Genomic DNA, 20,208 nt, shown 5'->3' with positions numbered 1-20,208 from the left:
GAGTCTCTCGGCTTTTCGGGGAGAAGAAGAAGAAGAAGAAGAAGATGGAGAGGGAGCAGATGACTTCTTCGTTTAGCGTCTGATCGCGCGGCCCGATGCGACGGAAGACGGCACCTCGCGAACCTCCGAAAATCTTGACCCGGTCACCTACTTAGGGGAATTTACGCGGGGAAATCGCGGATTGTGCGGGGAGAGAGAGAGAAGAGAGGGGAGGGAGGGGAGGGAGGGGAGGGGGGGCGTGGTCAATTTTATCCACGGCGTTTCCGGCTGCTTCGAGATTGGCGAATCACGCTGACGTAACGCCTTTCGGTCCACTTTCTCCCGAAAATATACAGAAACGAGAAGAAACGTAACCGGATGCATTCCGTAATCTTACACCCATCTGGAAACTGTATTACTCAATAAGCTACTCATTCATATGTTATAATCTCCTCCGAGATTGAATACGCTGGCGCCAGTGATACTTCGAACTGAATTTCCCATGTGTGCGAGTATAAACAAAACATTAAATAACAAAAGTAGCATACTTAGGAGCCTCCATTGCATAAGCTGAATGAACTCCTCAGCATAAAATAATTAATATTCCTATTTCGGCTTGACATACGCCTGGCCCAATAGTGCTTGAATAAATTTGATTTGATACCGGTCCATTTTTTTCTTTTTGAAGACACTCTCTCTCTCTCTCTCTCTCTCTCTCTCTCTCTCTCTCTCTCTCTCTCTCTCTCTCTGAATTTTTCCTCTATTATTATTATTATTATTATTATTATTATTATTATTATTATTATTATTATTCACAAGGAACATACCAGAAACATAAGCCCTTTTATAGCAACCTTGCTCTGAAGAACTATCCGTTTGAGAGAGAGAGAGAGAGAGAGAGAGAGAGAGAGAGAGAGAGTAAATTTATGCTTCATAATACAATATTTCAATACTTTAAATCTATAATCCATAAAATTCTGATAGCGAAAATAAGCAAATAAATTTTGGATATAGTACCAGCATGAAATAGCTGAGCTAATATGCCTTCATGAACTAAGCCTAGAATGATGATTGAGCAATACTAGTAGAATACGAGGTTATGGCACACTCCAACATTGATAAAAATTGGTTATGTGTTCAACGCATACGCTGGGAAACTGAATATGGTATGTAGCCTAAGGAAAAGCAATGTTACAAATGTTAAAAATTCAGAGCTGTTGACCACCGTAGATTCTCCCCAAAGTTCTTGAAACTGAATAGGTAGCGATTGAATTTATTTATCTGGTGCAATGACTTTCCAGTAAACATATCCATGCATTAACTCTAAGAAAAATACTAGAAATTTTATAGAAGAAAATAAAATATATAATTTTTGACCTACAGAATCGGACGCAGAAAGGTGTTTAAAGTTTCTATAGTAATACGAACACTGCACAAAAAAATGTGAAAAGAAATTATTTTGACTATGTGGGTCACCTACTTTAAATAAGCCATTGCGTGTATTGCATATACGCATTGCTATAAATGAAGGTGGGGGAATTATAAAAAGAAGTTTCTTACAAAGGTACGCTCATACATAAAATATTCTAAAGCTTTCTCCTTTATGCAGTAAAATATCTTCTAACTTCAGAGAAATATACTGATTCAGATGATACAAATGAATTGATAGTGACTTAGATATTGAATTATAGTCTCTAAAAAATGTATATTTCACAATGTAGGGGGAAATATGAGTGAATACTTGATTTAAACTACAGAGTAATCGGGGTTTCAGGAGAAAGAGCCTTCGCTGATGCCTACATGAAAAGGGATAGGATGACAGAAATGAAAAGAGATAAATGACTGAAATATAAAGGCAATAAACAAATCATTCTTGTTGCTTTAGTAAGACGAAAACTATAAGCTAAGTCCTTCATATATAGAAAAGAATATTTCAAGAAACATTTCATATATAACAATACTTTTTTCTAAATATCAAGCACATACTATGAAAAAGTTAATTTTGTACGTCTCCGTTTAAAAAAAATAGAAATATTTATTTTTGATAAGGAAACATGCAAATTTATCTTTGTCATAGTCAGAACTTAGTATTTCCTAAAAAAAAGATATCGTTATGTATGAAATAGTTTTAGAAATAGTTTTACGCGAAAAACAATGAATACCTGAATAGAAATGCAGGGTACACCCATTATTTGCCGTTCAGAAATAATTGGATATTTTAGACGTCTCGAATCCATCATTATGATCAGAAGAGCAACAAATAAGTGAAATGCGGATATTGTTACCCGTAGAGTTTCTGATTCAAATCTCCCCTTCGCCTCGCCACCACTTCCCTGTTTTCTTACGCATTTTTATCCGACTGTCACCGTTCTTCTTCAAAAATAAACCAAGATAATTTGTTCCTTTTTCAAGGAAATATTACTTTTTGAAATAAATTAAAAAAAGATGTTCGGTTAAAACTGCTAATTTATCAAATTGCTACCTTATCATTAGTAATATATATTAGCATGAGTATTAAGCACAATTTTTCCATTGACTTGACTCTTCTTCTGTAAAATATAATAAATAAAAAAATGACACATATGAAGATAAATAAATAACTAAATAAATGAATAATAAATAAATAAAGAACATCTCAAGTCAATCTGGAGATATGAACTCTGTAGACGAAGTAGCACGTTCTTGTACTCGGGAGAAGATACGACTGAAGAAATGGACTATTTCTTTTCAAAGCACAGCTTTGAGAGCATGGCTAAACAAGGCATCATTTGGTAATGGGTTGGGTCGTAAAATGCCATTGTTGGGATAACGAAAAACGGATGCGACATCCTTCTACAAAATTAAAAGATATATTATATAGATATCTAATATATATATATATATATATATTATATATATATATATGTGTGTGTGTGTGTGTGTGTGTGTGTGTGCATATATATATATATATATCTATATATATATATACATATATATATATATATATATATATATATATTTATATATACACAAATATATATTATTAGGATCGCTCTAACACGTGATTCGTTTATCACATATTACCACAGGAGAAAAAATGAGACCATTCTACGTATACCGACAATTTTTGATCAAGCACAAACTAATTTACAAATTGTGTTAGAAGCGATTTCACTGCGAAACATAACTTGTCAGAATCAGTGAATATACATATCATCATTCGCGTAAAAGTTTCGTCAATATCAACTGGAGTTGTCAGAAAATAGTGACTGCGAAGCTTTGCCCAAATAATTTGCTATTGATCTTATTACCCGCTTCAAAAAAAAAGTTACGGAATTGTTGGTTATTTTTTAGAATTTAAAAATAACTTTCAAACAATTAACTAACGATAAAAACGTAAATCAAATACGACAATGCCATACATATTGCAGTGTTTATGCAACTTAAATGGAGCTTACAGTAGTATATTGCCCGTGTAAGTCTGTGTACGCGTTTGCTTGCTTCTGTATATTTTACAGTGAAACCCGATATAGAGAGAAAATATAGACTACAGTCTTAGAAAATAAGGCAAAATTGAAATTAAGCATCCACTTACCATAATTAGCCGATCCGTTTTTCATACTTGTCAAAACGCCCGCGACTTCACAGCTTCTAAAAACCTGTTGTCGGCTACAGTCAACAACGCTATTTCACCCCATTCAGGATGTTAGTACCTGCAATCAGAATACGGATAACTGTTATCAAAAACGTTGGGTGAAGAAGGATGATGGTGGACGTAATCAGCAGAGCGCGAGAAATAAAGCCAACCCTCCACTAGGATGAAGGAAAGGATACCCGATTACTCTTGCATAATTTACTTCTTGTTATGGCAATACGAGGAAACAATTGCCATAGATATACATCTCCTCTGTCATCCATGTCTTCACACACACGCGCACACACACAAACACACACACACCAATGACAAATAAATACCGTAATAAAATCTGATTTTATTCTGGTCACGACTCGGATCTATACCATAAAGAGATTATTTGTTTCCCTGGTACCAGAGGAACTAAGAATGAAACATACTCTCTGTCATTAATGTCTTCGTTCCCCTACTAATGAAGCTACCGTTTTCTTCACACAAACACACACACACACACTTGATAAATAAATGCAGTAATCAAATGTTTATATATTCAGGAAAAGAATCGGATCTTTACCAGAATGTAATGATTTGTTTCATGGTACTACGAGAACTAAGAATGAAACATCTACTCTCTATCAATTATGTCTTCGTTCACAAATTGCAGGAAGATACAGTTTTCTTCATACACACACACACATAAATACATACACACTCACACCAATGACCAAGCAAAGTAAAATCTTATTTTATTCAGATCAAGACTCTGGTCTATACCAGAACGAAATTATTTTATTCCTAGTACCAGGAGAATTAGGTATGAAAACACAAAAAAAACCTAATTGTTATTTCCAATATGTTCCACTAAAAGACAAATAAGTAAACAGAGGAGGAGAGTACTTAGAGCTAATATAAAAAAAGATTTTAGATAAAATTCTGATATATAGAACTTTTTCAGACTATCCAGCATTCAGCCAAAAATTGAATACATTTCATGGCATTTTTTATCGAAATCTATGATACCATTACCTGTGCGTTTATGGGCAAAGTTGAATATAAAGAAACCTTGAAATCAAATAAAGGTGGAATAAATATTAAAGATACTGAAGTATTCAGACACAGAGACACGATACTTCAAATAATGTTTACGCATATCAAATTCGGTGTATGCATAATTTGATATTTTTACGGTAAACCCAGATCCACTTGCGATTTAATTTTCCTAATTTTGAATGATCTAAGTAATAAGTTATCTTATTTGATCTAAATGGTGTAATAATACTGTTGTCTTTAAAGGTAAAAAATGAGAAGCATATCTGCATCTGAGTATCTACTGGACTGTTATTATAAAAGAGACTGCAGATCGATACGAAACAAAATGATGAGACAGATGATTAGGTACATATAATTCTTTACCTCTTCATTTACATAGGTAACTAGAATATTCTAAAATACATGCATATATATATATATAATATATATATATATATATATATATATATATATATATATATATATATATACATGTGTGTGTTTTAGAAAATCCTTGAGGTTTATGTAATGGAAATGATTAAAAGCATTATATATATATATATATATATATATATATATATATATATATATGTATGAGTATATATATATATATATATATATATATATATATATATATGTGTGTGTGTATATGTATATATATATATATATATATATATATATATATATATATATATATATAATATATATATTCTCAACCCGAATTAGCAACCTAACAACCCTAACTTAAAAAAAAAAAACACCACTTCCTACGTATCCAAGGAATATATAAAAAATGCTACCATTAAATCCAGATGCCCCAAAGGAACCAGAAGCAGAGGAGAAGGTACCCAAAGCATACGAAGACTTTAATAAGCAGAGAAGAAGAAGAAGAAGAAGAAGAAGAAGAAGAAGAAGAAGAGCAGCTGGTCCTTCTCCTTCCAGTGTATCGACCAGCGCAGGAACGCTGCCTATCCTTTAGCAGATCCAGGAAATTACAGAGAGGGTAAAGGAGTAGTGCCATGGGGTCAGGGTGATGGGAGGGGTGATGGAATGGGTATGTGGTGGGAGAGGGGTTATCGGATGGGCATGGAATGGGGGAGGGGCGAAGGGTGGTTTGGGCAAGGACATTGGAAAATCTTTTTAAGTGAAGCTAAGGATGTGGTATAAGAAGGAACCTTGGAGAGAAAGGACTGCTAAGGGTCTGTTTGTTGAGAGAGAGAGAGAGAGAGAGAGAGAGAGAGAGAGAGGAGAGAGATAGAGAGAGAGAGAGAGAAGAGAGAGACGAGAGAGAGAGAGGGAAGGGAGGGGAGAAGGAGAGAGGAGAGAGAGAGAGAGAGAGATTACATCTTGCCTAGTGTGGGGACAGAATATTTTCTCTGCTCTAGATAATTAAGCTCATCATAGAGATATTTAGTGAAACATAACAATTAATATACTGAAAAAACTTCACTTATATCATCGGCCATATCTATAAGATTTCTTGGATTAATTGAATAATACACAAAATTAAATTAGATGGGCGAAACTTCTGTCATCTGTAAAGGAATCTCTTGGTATACGATCTATCTTAAAAACTGTCATGATTATTCTAGCATATGAAACATCTGAAGAAACAACATTTTCTGTTCATCACTGTCAATACATGTATTCTTCTACAACTATCTCTCTCTCTCTACCAAGGATGTCTATCCCACTGGAAATCAAAATTTAAAAAACACTGGAATGTTAGACAGAAGCACTTCTTACTCATTTATATTATTAGTATGGGATATTTTGTTGTAGAAGAGAGTGCAAATATTGAGGGTAGTGGGCCAGACAAAAAATATAATAAAATATAATAGAATAAAAATATTTAGTCTAATGTTCAGGGGTGTTACTGGAAGCGACAACATATAGCCAAAACACACAAAAAAAATATATATCGTGACCGTGTAGATCCTGATTATAAAAAAGTGCCATCATACTTATCTCTTATTTTTGTTCTGCTTTTGGTTACTTTGTTTGACACTTTTTCATTTACTTATTTAGTGTCTGTTTTACTTATTTTATTTATTCATTCATTTATTTACCATGCATAATAAACTACAGTACTTCCTTAGTTTAAAATACTCTAAATGTAAAAACGGCTAAACTTTATTATGAGAATATAACATTTCTGTAAAAAAAAAACTGTATCGAGTTAAAAAGGCTAATTAAACAGCTCCCGTCTTAGAACATAAACAAGCGTAATATAATCGTATTACGGCTGGAACAAAGGAGAAAATCCTACGTCTTTTACACCTCCAGGTACACCAGCTTCTCAGTCGTTTGTGTAAACAATATGAGTTATAGTTTTATTTTGGATTAAGTAAAAATTATATTAATGAAGAAGAGTGAGAGTATGCTTATTAGACTTAAGTTTACAACTGTACTTTTTTAAATTTGATTTTCAATGGCCATTATTGTCATAGCTTTCTTCTCGATCTCACAAGCATGTGTGGCACCTCAGTGGCGTGGTTGGTATGGTGTTGGTGTCCCCCTCGGTGGTCGCGGGTTCGATTCTCGGCTATTCCATTGAGGAGTAAGAGATGTGCATTTCTGGTGATAGAAGTTCACTCTCGACGTGGTTCGGAAGTCACGTAAAGCCGTTGGTCCCGTTGCTGAATAACCACTGGTTCCATGCAACGTAAATAAAGGACCATACAAACAAAATACAAGCATGCGTACTGTTGTTGACATCCGCCGTGAAAGCATTTGTGGTTGCACAAAAACGCGAAGTTCAACAAAAACGCGAAGTTCAAAAGGTCAATTTCGAGGCCCCTAATGAGTACATACACAAGTTATTTTTACGGTTAACCCAATTATTTATCTGTTAAATTATTTGATTACATTCATGGAGTATGATAGAAAAACTGAGTATAATCAAAAGGATTTAGAAAATTAATACGTAAAATCTTCAGATTCCGCGGGGCTAGTGCGAGAATTTCTTCAATAGAGATTATTATAAGTTTCATAACATTGCATTTGCAAATGAACAATATATATAGTATATATATCTACATACATATGTAAATATATATATTTATTGTTATTAGTATATACATATATATAGTATATATGAACGTAAATATATATAATGTTGACATGTAAATGCAAAGTTATAAAACTCATAATAATCTCTATTGAAGAAACGTCTTACACTAGTTCCATGGGATCTGAGGCTTTATGTAATATATATATATATATATATATATATATATATATATATATATATATATATATATATATATATATATATATATATATATATATATATATATATATATATATACTATATATATATACACTATATAACATACATGAAACATTGCTCCTTATAAAGGCATGACGTTTCATATTCACAAGTGTTAAACCTCAAGCATAACCTCGAATTGACTATAATTTGGGGAACAACCTACATCCAAATAAATCATTACTTCTATCCCGTCCCGGATCCGAACTTGCGCATTTGGTTTAGAAACAGCGTTAAACAATCGACTTTGTCCACGCGGCTCACCTGTAAGATTCATCGTCACATTGTCAACAACTGAATCTTCAAGAGCTAAAACTTCCACCCCTTTATAAATCCGTGGCCAGTCTCGAGCTCATTAGATAAAACTGAAGCTAAGAATAAATCATTCAAACGAACTCAAACTTTTAGCCGTATCTGAGGCGAGTTGTCTCTCCGTGTAGAGGAAGTTGCTTTCAAGTTAAATGGACTTCTTCGAAGTATAATTGCTTAAAATTGCTGTTATTCTAGTTTTTACTTTTCGTATTAATGTTTAGTTTTTATTACTAACTTCTGTCTTTTTAATTTAACCTTGGTGTAACCTACTGCTGACAATAGCTCCCACACATTCGTTGCGGAAAGCAATGCATCGTCATCGCAAAATGCCTAACATTTTAAAGAATGTCTAACATTATCACTGGTATGATTAAAATTAAGACTGGAGGGCTACTATACCTACCTGAACTGCAGGGAGAATACAGCTCAGGATACATTTAGGTTAAGGATAACAAAAATATACACCTTATGACAATTTAAATCCCTATTCACGCGTTCAACCCAGTCAAGTTTCTCTACCCGCATCCTCTCCCATTCAATAACCCCTCAGATTCTGCAGTCCATTCGCAGAGCCTGCTTCCTTCAGTTACCGGTGCTCCCATCGACAAGGGAAGCTTATTCTCGAAAGATTCTTCAGATAATACCATCGGGATGAGATGAAGAAACTGGCCGTTCTCTTACATTCCCGATTCCTCACTGAAACCGCCCCGGAATCTGAGCAAATGGGGTACTCTCCTCTTTTATAAAAATCTCTATAACAAGAAAATTGTTTGTTTGTTTGTATGGTGTTTTTACGTTGCATGGAACCAGTGGTTATTCAGCAACGGGACCAACAGCTTTACGTGACTTCCGAACCACGTCGAGAGTGAACTTCTATCACCAGAAATACACATCTCTAACCCCTCAGTGGAATGCCCAAGAAAAATGGTGCCTTTAAGAGGGTTCATGCTGCAGTACTATTTACCAATTTATACGATTGTTATATTGTTGTGGTAAAAAAGACGCTTCAAACATCGTTTATAAGGACCTGGGCTATAGGAATTAGAATATAAAATTTAAGCCAAAGGCCAAGCGCTGGGGCCTATGTGATCATTTAGCGTTCAATATAATGTCGAAACAGCTGTTGGAAGATGATGGCAATTAAGGTGGAGGGAAGAGACAGAACGAAGGTACAGTAAAAGGAATGAAAGGGATTGCAGTTAGGGGCCGAAGGGACGCTGCAAAGAACCTTACGTAATGACCACAGTGGACCGTGTGAGGCGCACTGACGGCACTATCCCCTTTTGGAAGACCTGTGCTATATCTCCAGTATATATTATTATTATGATTATATTATTATTATTGTGAGTATTATTATTATTATTGTGATTATTATCATTATTATTATTGATTATATTATTATTATCATTGTGATTATTATTAACTACCAATACCTTGATAATCTTAAAACAGCTTAACAACTCAGCAATAGACCTTACTACGTACCATTTACTTTTTAACTTTCTTTGCTGTGTTGTATTTTAACGTCTTCTCCCTCGAGAGAACTTTGCCACTCACAGACCGTCCTAGATCTCCCTTTTTGTTTCATCCAAACACTTGAGAATTTCACATCATTCCATTGACCTCTCTCATTCGTTCAGCAATACCAGAGCTAACTTTTTTCAATTAAGCAAACCTTTCTGTAATATCGTTTAAACTACATTTTTCAACAACATTCCAACAGCCATTTGTGCAAACAAAGTCAAGCAGTTCGTTGAATATACATCGATCACTTTGAGTAACCATACATCTTTTCGATAATGAGAAGCTGGTTGAACAATCCTTATGTGTAAAAGGAATTATGCTGATTAGTAAACTCTCTCTCTTCGATGACATTTGTCGCTGTGACATTTATTAACTCCTCCGACGAGGTACATATTTACTTTAGTTTCTTTGCCAGTGTATTTGTAAACTGCCAGAAGGATGAAGCAAAACGCAGTGTGGAATTTCTAGAAAATGTGACCCAAGGTTAAAGGTCCTGGCGGTGCGCACCAGTTGATAAGAAGAGATAAAAATGTGACCTTTAGCAGGTGGACTGATCAGTCACGGTAGGGATCACTGATCTCAAAATGCTCTTTTTAAATAAGTGTTCGCCTTTTCCATCCCCCGTCGCCTATTTTGACGCTGATGATTCCGTAATATTCCCTGCTTTCTTTTGCCTTCCACACCTTGCTCTCACTGACATTTATTTGAAACGTTCTCCTGTCAAAACACTTTCAGACTCTTTCATCTCATTACTGCGATTAATCAGCGCAGCTTCATCCATAAACATGAGTCATTCTATATACACATTCCGCCCCTATAACCATTTCCCTCACCCGCTGTTCTCTCTGCTGCAGTATCTGGCATCAATCCGTCCCTATAATAATCAGCGATCTTCCCATGGAATATAACAAACTATTCCTTTACAGCATTCTCGCTACCTCAGACTGCACAAAGGCTTCACCATTTACAAACATCAGATAGATAGCTTTTAACGAATTACCATATGCTTCAGGTACGAGCGTATAGATATGAATTCTACCTAAAACTCTCATGCAAATAATTCAAGACTCAATTGACCAATTTCTTTATTTATTGCCAAAACCCATACATCAGAAGCTTGACGTAAAATGTGAGTGTGGAGGGTTGATTATATGAAACAGAAAGGCCGTGTTATAAATCATTCTTAATCTGAAGCTGCGAAAAAGGTAAGTGACAACAGAAATGCTTCAAAAAATCATGTAAACTAAATCCTTCTCTACATTTGTCAGGCGTGGGGAAGTATTGATCTAAAGACGTTTGAGGGAAGAATGGGTTAATGAATAAAGAAAAGAATGTTGGGAGATGAGGATAACGAAGATTAATATAAGGAGGAATAGTGGATATGATAAGATACATTACAGCCAACAGCGTGGCGTGGCAATCTTCCTGTCGAACTGCGTCATCTCGGGCCGACATATTGAAACACCCAATCCAACACACGTCTTAATATATAGTGACGAAACACCATGTCAGCAGTATATTGCTTGATTATCTATTGTAGTTTGATTATTAGAAGGATGTGTTATATTATTATCGGTAAATTAATCATTCATGTACGTTTCAAAACATCTTTGAACGATCAGCAATCTACATGTATATAAATAAATAAATAGCTATATGTTCTCATTTAACCCTCTAAAAATGAAATGCTAATTTATTTCAAACAACAACCGGAGGTCAGTCTATCTAACTATCTATATATCTATACACACACACACACACACACACACACACACACACAATATATATATATATATATATATATATATATATATATATATATATATATATATATATGTAGCGTGTCTGTGGTGCATGTATATATGTGTGTGTATATATATAGATAGTTAGATAGACTGACCTCCGATTGTTTGAAATAAATTAGCATTTCATTTTTAGAGGGTTAAAGGAGAACATATATATATATATATATATATATATATATATATATATATATATATATATAGATATATATAGTATATATATACTATATATGTATATAATATAATATATATAAGTATGTATATATGTGTGTATATATATATATATATATATATATATATATATATACTATTGATCTCGGTATGGGTCTGGAGATGCATTCTGTATAGTACCAGTAAAACGTAGTTCGGTGGTCTCTACCGTATAGTACTATAAGCTGGGCCGAGACTGCCACTCCATGTAACTGAGGCTCATTGGTTTCGAACAAGACATATTTGCAAACATATTAAGACATGTTAACATTACAGAGCTTCCAGGCTTGCCTATCGCCAAGTATTTTCAATGCAAGCTTTTAACAAGTTGCATTTTCTTTAATATGGTTAGCTACTTTGGTATTTCTGGGAGTATTGTTTGAGGAAAGTTTTATAAACTATTTTGCAAAAGTTAATTTTTTCCTCCCGTGCTCAGCGTCTTCTAAACAAACCGACGACGAAAAAGGCTAGCAGTCATTTCTTTCCATTCTAATGCTTTGGAACGATATCTAGAACGCAGGGTAAACAAGAATCACTATAAAAAAGTAATTTTGACTTATTTGGAACAAAAATGTTCTTAAAAATGAACAAAATAATAAAAAAAATAACTGCCAAATCAACAGGCATAGGCCTAGCGTTTACTTGGCAAAGATTCATTCCTTTTTCCCTAGCCTTGATGATTTATTAACTATTACCATTGAAATGGTTTTACATAATCGAAACGAATTTGTATTTAAAATATGGTTTAAATGGTATAGCATCTTCCAAGTTAGTAGTTTGAGGGTATAGGTCTAGATTAGGCTACCAAACTTCATATCCCTGTTTCCAAACAGTAAGACATACAGTTGATGAAAAGCTAAATTACGCCAGGATTTGTTACATATAATATAGAAAATATAGTAGTTTTCACTCTGAATTACCTAGCAGAAGTTATTTCTACGGTTTACGTACGTGGCCATGAAAATTGTCAGGCGTGACGTTTCGGAATGTCGTTGATAAGCAACGTTTGACAAAATGCATTTTGTTCAACAACTCTAATACCGTCTTAACATATCTAAAACGAGAAAACCGATGGCATAGATAATATCTTATAGGCCTACCTACTGCAAAGTAGTCTTAATGACTCATATTTACACAGCATGTGTCCTCGTGCATCCCGGTAATGTGCCTACGAGGCGAGACTTGTTGACACAACCAGCACACAGGCACCCTAAAGGCTTTCTTACTACTAAGCATGTTTAATAACGAGCAGGATCCTCTTTACTTCATATAATGTGCATATATAAGATTAATGATGTTCTGACCCAAGACTGAAATATTATGCTGAAAATATGCATGTTAACAGAGATAATGTTTCCACGTTCTAACAAGACTAGCACGAAACTATGGGTACGAACGATGCAGTATGCTTTGCTTACCCGTGAAATGCTATTACACTTACTCTTGATGAATTTCTGTTTCCACATCTGCTATTGAAAGCTGCACAACGTGCCATTATGAAGATAATGAATGAAAAGAATCACAAGATACCAAACAATTAGACACAGTTTCCGCCGAAAGGCGGTGCAACTGCAAGCGGCAGGCCAGCAGCGCTGCCCTGGTGGCGGGATGCCGAACTACGTAGTACTTTAATCGGAGTCAGCTGATCTGATCGGCTTCATTCCATCTTTTTTTATATAAACAAATACACTGAATTCTTATAAAAGCACTTATTTATATTAAGACACGGGATTATACACAAACATTGCAACTATAACTTTAATGATAAATATGTCCTTTGGAGTTAGTATAAATATAGTACCCACGCCATAATATGTACTACTTTCATGCTGACTTAGATGCTAACTTTCGTTATATTGCTTGTTGTACACGAATACTATGAAATCAAGCAGAAATCACGTCATAATAATAAGACGGCTTTGACCTACAGTGCTCTGGTAGGGGAAGGCAATTTTGCAGTCACCCTTCAAAATTCTGGCGAGAGAACGTTAGAAAACTGGCTATTAACAAAGCCGAGTCATTTTTTAAAGAAACCACGAGTTTATCGAGGCATGAAATATTAAAAAAAAAAAAAAAAAATCAAAATGAGCAATGATGCACAATCAATATGCTTATCGTATGTGACTCTAAAAAGCTAAGTATTCAAAATGCTACCCCAGTGACGCTGAAAGAAGCAACTTATTTCCAACGGTTTTTTTTTAAACACGTTTCCGCCTTTTTTCACATTCAGTAATTTATTGTCCCCTAACTTAGAAAACTTTACGAAAGGCTCAGTCCAACTGAAAACCTTACGCACTTTTCGATGAACATTAATTTATGAAATGGAAGGGTTACAATTATCATGTGAAATGTACCGAATTTCGTCAACTAATCAACAGCGTGAGAAGCCTAGGCCTAGTTCTATGATATGATGCTTCAAGACGCCAGTCTCCATTACTTCTTTCTCTCTCCCTCTCCATTCGCTTTTGATTCTTTCACTCTCTATGCATTCCTTTGTTTCTCTCTCGTCTCTCTCATAGGCATTCGTTTGTTATTCTCTTTTGTATCCTTCCTATAACATGTTTCTCTTATACTCTGCGGGCAGAACATCCCACAGTGTTGCCATGACCGAATGTCAATGAATGTTAATTTTTGTGGGACAGATGAGTTGAAACTGTTCTTTTATCGTATTTATATAGCATTTCCAGTTATTATTGAACGTCTATGGATGGATACTACGGAAATACTAAGAAGGAAAAGGATGCTCATGGTAATGACGTTGGTTATGAATCATAATACCATATATTATATATACTATATATATATATATATATACTATATATATTATATATTTATTAGTATATATATAGTATATAATTAATATATATATCTATATATTATATATATGGTGTATATATATATATATGTCATAAATAGAGACTGATAATATGTTTGTTGTGACATTTCTAAGAATTTACAGATTCTTCATATTTAACTTCCCATAGAGACAGAGTCCGAAGCGATGACCTGAGAAAGCTGACATCTCTTTCTGGGATGGTGTGATACAAAGATGCTTACTTAAGCGGGTCAATGTTCGTTCTGTAGATGTGTGAGTTCATGAGGGCTTGTTCAAGGTACCTTTGAAAACTGGCTGCGACCAGTTGCCGAAGAGTGTGAATTTGTGTGTATGTGTACAAACTATGTCTACTCTTAATGGCTTGGTTTAGCCGGGAACTGGGGAGACAGCTATGGGAGAAAAGGCAGAATGCTGGGATAGCTCTGCGAAAGTCTATTTGTTTCAGTGTTAAAGTTCCAGGCTGCAATGGGTGAGTTATCATACTTTAGCCAAAAGGATGACTTGTTGTTTGTTTGACATTTTGTAAAGATGTTCCATTTTGTTTAGCCTTTTGACTTTGTCTTTACAATTGTGTGTGTGCTCACTAGTGTGTTCTCCTGTCTTTTAAACAGGCAGTTCTAGTGACAGGGCCGAGTGTCCTAGGGACCGAGTGTCCTAGTGAGGGAACTGTATTTTGGAGAAGAGATAATTGGTGTGACTAATTACTGATTAAGACATTTAAATACTGGGGGGTTATCTGAGTTAGTTGTCTGTGAGACTTGAACTATTATCTTTCCATTGTTGATCCTATAAGAACTTGAGTTATTCAACTAGTACTTTACTTTGAATAAAATGTTATATTTTTTGTAACTCCGTCTCCAATTTAATGACCTGATGGAATGGAGAGAGAGAGAGAGAGAGAGAGAGAAGGCTATGCCAGTGATCACCTTGAGAGAGAGAGAGAGAGAGAGAGAGGGGGGGGGAGAGATTGAGTGTAACCAGTTCGCCTTAACGCAATAGCTAAATGCATACCAAATATTAAAAACGGGGAGGGATGGGCGACGCCCTTTGTGGGTATATATATATATATATATATATATATATATATATATATATATATATATATATATATGTGTGTGTGTGTGTGTGTGTGTGTGTGTGTAAGTGATTACATAATAAAAATATGGAATGTTATTCCATATATATAAAAGACTAAAACTAAAGAGGTCAACCAGATTGCTTGCAGGAATGTGATCAGACCAGAGACGCTAAGATGACGTATACAATAAAGTAGGCCGTCATCTGTGGTCATTCATTTGTTTTGAAACATTAGTCCAAGCTCCCTGCTTGAGACAACTACTGCGACCTATAATTCAAACGGCCTACGTGATTAGTAATGTGTCTCGTTTTGTATGTATGTTCATATGTTCAAGCTACTGTCTGCTTCCTTTATGACTTGTAACCGAGATGGTAGTGGGAACAGAACAGAATTAGCCATCATCGTTGGCAGAAGCGATCAAGCCATCGTCACTAGAAGACCTGTACAATCATACCTGATCTTCACCATGTAATCTCAGAAGAATATATGTATTTTTATACTAGAACCTCACATCATTGCCGAATCATCATGAGTTTAACACATCGTCGTCATAACCACAGAAGATAATACCGACTTCGTAAGTGATATACAAACCCCAAGACACTCCAATGAATATGGAAGTGCATAACAAACCGACTTAGCGTAAGATTATCGCAAGTCTAACATTACCTCATAGGGCGCCTTATTATACAAGGCCAACAGCCCAATATATATAATATATATATATATATATATATATATATATATATATATATATATATATATATATATATTAGTAAATTTTTACTTGGCCATTACTGTCGAAAGTGGGATCGTGCACGTTCCATCATGTTGATAAGGATTTCAATAAAATCCTCATGTTATGAAAAAAATGGAGGCAAAGACTTTCCTGAATAGCTCTATGTTAACATGAGGTCAGACTAAACTACTTGGCATAGAGAAAGTAGCGTTTAAAGTAATAAATTCTTGCATGATTTGTATTGTTGTCACAGACCCCTGGAGGTCCGCTACAGGTTCGATATTATAATAAACAAAAAGAACTCAACACCAGCAGTTGAAACTGAGGATACGAATATAGAAAGAAACACAAACAGAACAAGTGTTTATTTACAAGCTTACTAACAAAGATAAATGCAGAATGGCTTCTCCTATTTACATAACAAAGATAAAATCTTACAGTATGTGAACTGGGGAAACAGTGTAATAATGAAATACTTGCTGGCTAGTTTTGCAGCTGCCGAAAATCAACGCTCGAAGCAACGGCTTCGCTAAGGAGAACTATATCTTCAGACATCTTCTTGACTCTGTACTGCAGAAAACAATGTCTACTCTTGATACTTGAAGGGCAGGAACTCCCCAAAACCTCTTGTAGGACGTTTCTTCTCCAAAGGCTGCTCCACGCCGAAATATCTCTGTCGTCCACTCCCTGAGTGGACGACTTAACTCGAATCCGACCAAACTCTCCTGCGCCTACTTCCTCTCTTATGCTTCGTCTGTTCCTTCTTCTCTTATCTCTCTCTGATGATCTGATCTCTCTGCTGGTCTCTCACTAATGATCTGATCTCTGACACTTCGTCAGTTGTATATACACGGCGATCTGTGGGTGGGGCCTACCAGCGAACGTCACAGGCTCCCAAGATGACAGGAACGTTTTAGAAGGATCTCGATGAAATATTGCATCATGTTTCGCGGCGTTTTCTGACGACACGTCGGCACCTGCTGAGTTCCATATCCCACACGTGCGCGAATGCCTCCTGGCTGCCGACCTACTTGAAGAAATTGCATTTTCCTTTCTTTTAACCTATCATTCTTTGCTATAAAGCAATTACCATGACAATTGTCTTCTTATATCAAACTACATAAACATTCAAAGCTTTGTGAGGCAAAAAAGAAAGAAAAAAAAACATTTTAAAGCTCTGTTTCTGTTATTATTATTACGATGAAATCAACCATTGTAAGAATATCCTCTCTTCAATAGGCGTTTACTATCAGCCACGCGTTACTTACTTTACCTACGCATTATCGTTATTCTATTGTTTTTGGAATGAGAGCGCTGTGGGGGGATGGGATAGGGGGGTGTTGGGTAGTGGTGCGAGTTATAGGAGAAAACCGGGTGGCAAGTTAACATGTGCAAACTCTCTCGTAGCCTCAGTTTTGATCTCACCAACACCTTTGATCAGAATATCAACTAAACATACAAAATAGGCGATATAACCTTTTAGATTTTTTTTTTTTTATTTTTTTTTTTTTTTTTTTTTTTTAGCCGATAGGTATAAACCTTTAGATTTTTTTTTTTTTATTTAGCTGATAGGTAAGATGGGTGAAAGAAGATGGGGGCAGTTAGCGAGCTAACTATGGGAGGGAATAGTTTAGAAAATTAGGTATTAGGAAGAGAAATGTAAAGTGTGGTTTATCCACAATATTTTTGGGTAAGGGTACAATTTGTCTAACTAATATTAGCCTAATACAATAATGATTTTACATTATATTAGCATGGTGAATTGTACAGATTACATATTTTGAATTTTATTTCTTAATAGTATGATTATACTATTAAGAAATAAAATTCAAAATATGTAATCTGTACAATTCACCATGTTAATATAATGTAAAATCGTTATTGTATTATGCTAATATTAGTTAGAGAAAATGTACCCTTACCCAAATATATTGTGGATAAACCACACTTTACATTACTCTTCCTAATACTTAACTTTCTAAACTATTCCCTACCATAGTTAGTTCGCTAACTGCCCTCATCTTATTTCACCCATCTTACCTATCAGTAAAAAAAAATAATAATTTTAATAATTCTAAAAGGTTATATCGACTATTTAGTATATTTTTGAGAGAGGACTTCGTGAGATTAACTGTTTAGTTGATATTCAGATCAAAGATATTGGTGAGATCAAAACTGAGGCTACGAGAAAGTTTGCATATGTTAACTTGCCACCCGGTTTTCTCCTATAACTCGCACCACTACTCAACATCCCCCTATCATAATCATATTTAACAAAATTTCAAATTTTCTAAGTTTAATTTTAATTATCATAATGATTTGCATTATATATACTTAGTAAATTCTACATACTACTTTTTCACAAAACATTTCTTAGTAGTATAATTTAAACTTAAGAATAGGTGAAAAAGGGCCACTGTTACACCGCACTAAAACGACAACTCTTTTAAAGACTGTTTCAACAAACTAGATAAAAAGTTATTATTGAAGAAACTCGAAATGATCACCGTCTGCAGCGCACATGTGTTTACATCGTGCAGATCCTCTTAAACCTCTCAGTAGTGTGCGCAGTGTTGCCAATTGGTATGTGTTTACTCTCCAAACTGGGTATAAGACTTACACAAAACCAGGAAAGTAAGTGAAATTAGCGTATCTATTTGTAATATATATACATATTAGAGCAATTTTATCATTATTGCATTAATATGACAACTAGAATTCATGGAAACAGTTTGTAAATGCATCGGCGTACTATGTGTGAAGCTCCACTAAATTGGCAACGATGAGTGTGCGGGAGAGCAAAGACGTCCCCTGGAAAGGGGAGCCGATGCGAAGAGGGAGAGAGAGAGAGAGAGGATCTTTGACGTGGTATTGTAAACGAGAGATCCTTTAACCGCATTAAGCGATCTTCAGGGAATGTGCCCACACCTGTTACTCTCGACACCTCGTTAAATATATTATAAACAAACACACTCGTCAGGGAAGGAAGGAAATTTCTCCCAGAAAAAAAAAGAAGAAGAACGACTTTAACGACGAGAGGGGATTCGCTGCGACTTGGCAGACGTCGTATGCAGGTTGAGTGGCTGTTGTCAGATGAGGACTGAACTCGAGAAATCTCTCATCTTTATTATTTTTCCTTTATTGAAAGTAAATAAAAAAAAGGAAAAAGTAAACTTTATTGCGACGACATCAGCTGTGCCGAGGCTGCGATTATGATTAAGACAGAGAGGATGAGACTAGAAAAAATAAAGAAACATTACAAAAATGTTTCAAGTCAAGCGAAAGTTTCGAAACCGAGATTTTCTTATTTGAAACGACTTCAACATTCAAGATTCGCTAATTCCAAACGATTTTCTTGTTATTCGCCTACCGCGGACGACTTCCCTATTCGAGATTCATTGTTATTCGCCTAACGCGGAGACTTCCCTATTCGAGATTCATTGAGAACGCCTTCCTCGTTCGGGGCTCTGATTGGGAACGACTTTCTCAGTTCAGATGCAATTGTTTTGAACGACTTCCTTGTTATTCGCTTACTGGTGTGAACGACTTTCTCATTCCAGATTAATTTATTTTGAACGACTTTCTTGTTCGAGTTTAATTGCGAACAACTCTCTTGGTTGAGATTCACTGTGGAGAACTTTCCTGTTCGAGATTCATTTTAAACGACGAATTTCTTGCTCGAGATTCATTGCGAACGACTTTCTTGGTTGAGATTCACTGTGGACGACTGACTTTCTTGTTCGAGATTAATTGCGAACGACTTTTTCTTTCCAGATTCATTTATTTTGAATGACTTTATAGTTCGAGATTCAGTT

The 20,208-nt window shown here is 35.1% G+C and overlaps 1 protein-coding gene across 1 annotated transcript in view; it reads right to left on the bottom strand.

The window, feature by feature from the left end:
• The window catches only part of LOC135218674 (uncharacterized), a 384,870-nt gene extending 371,543 nt beyond the window's left edge, over positions 1–13,327 (bottom strand). Inside the window, exons 1-2 of the mRNA XM_064255125.1 lie at positions 13,159–13,327; positions 3,554–3,671 (exon numbers count right to left, since the gene is read on the bottom strand). The gene's annotated coding sequence lies outside the window, so the exon portion shown is untranslated. The remainder of the gene's footprint in view (positions 1–3,553; positions 3,672–13,158) is intronic.
• Between the last annotated feature and the right edge of the window lie 6,881 nt (positions 13,328–20,208).

Source organism: Macrobrachium nipponense, chromosome 9 (assembly GCF_015104395.2).
Source record: "Macrobrachium nipponense isolate FS-2020 chromosome 9, ASM1510439v2, whole genome shotgun sequence".
In the NCBI taxonomy this organism is placed as follows: domain Eukaryota; kingdom Metazoa; phylum Arthropoda; class Malacostraca; order Decapoda; family Palaemonidae; genus Macrobrachium; species Macrobrachium nipponense.
Note: the sequence above shows the minus strand (reverse complement) of the source record. Positions and strands in the feature narration are given on the sequence as shown.